Genomic DNA, 251 nt, shown 5'->3' on the forward strand with positions numbered 1-251 from the left:
GAAGGGAGCACAGGGAGGGGCAGGTGGCTCTGGTGAGGAGAGGCTGAAGGAAGAGTAGGAGGGACTTTCAAAAAATCGGTTTGAGCACAGTGGCTCCATTCCTGCTAGCAAAGGGCAGAAACAAGCAGGAGACTTTCTTCCCTTTCTGCTGTGTGTTGTGGAGGTGTTCGCTATTGTACTTTTCTGTGTATTCTGATTCCAAATAAAATCACTATTACACGAACAACTCGCTTGGCTCTCTTCCGGGACCT

This window comes from Myodes glareolus, chromosome 8 (genome assembly GCF_982192425.1).
Source record: "Myodes glareolus chromosome 8, mMyoGla1.1, whole genome shotgun sequence".
Taxonomy (NCBI): Eukaryota; Metazoa; Chordata; class Mammalia; order Rodentia; family Cricetidae; genus Myodes; species Myodes glareolus.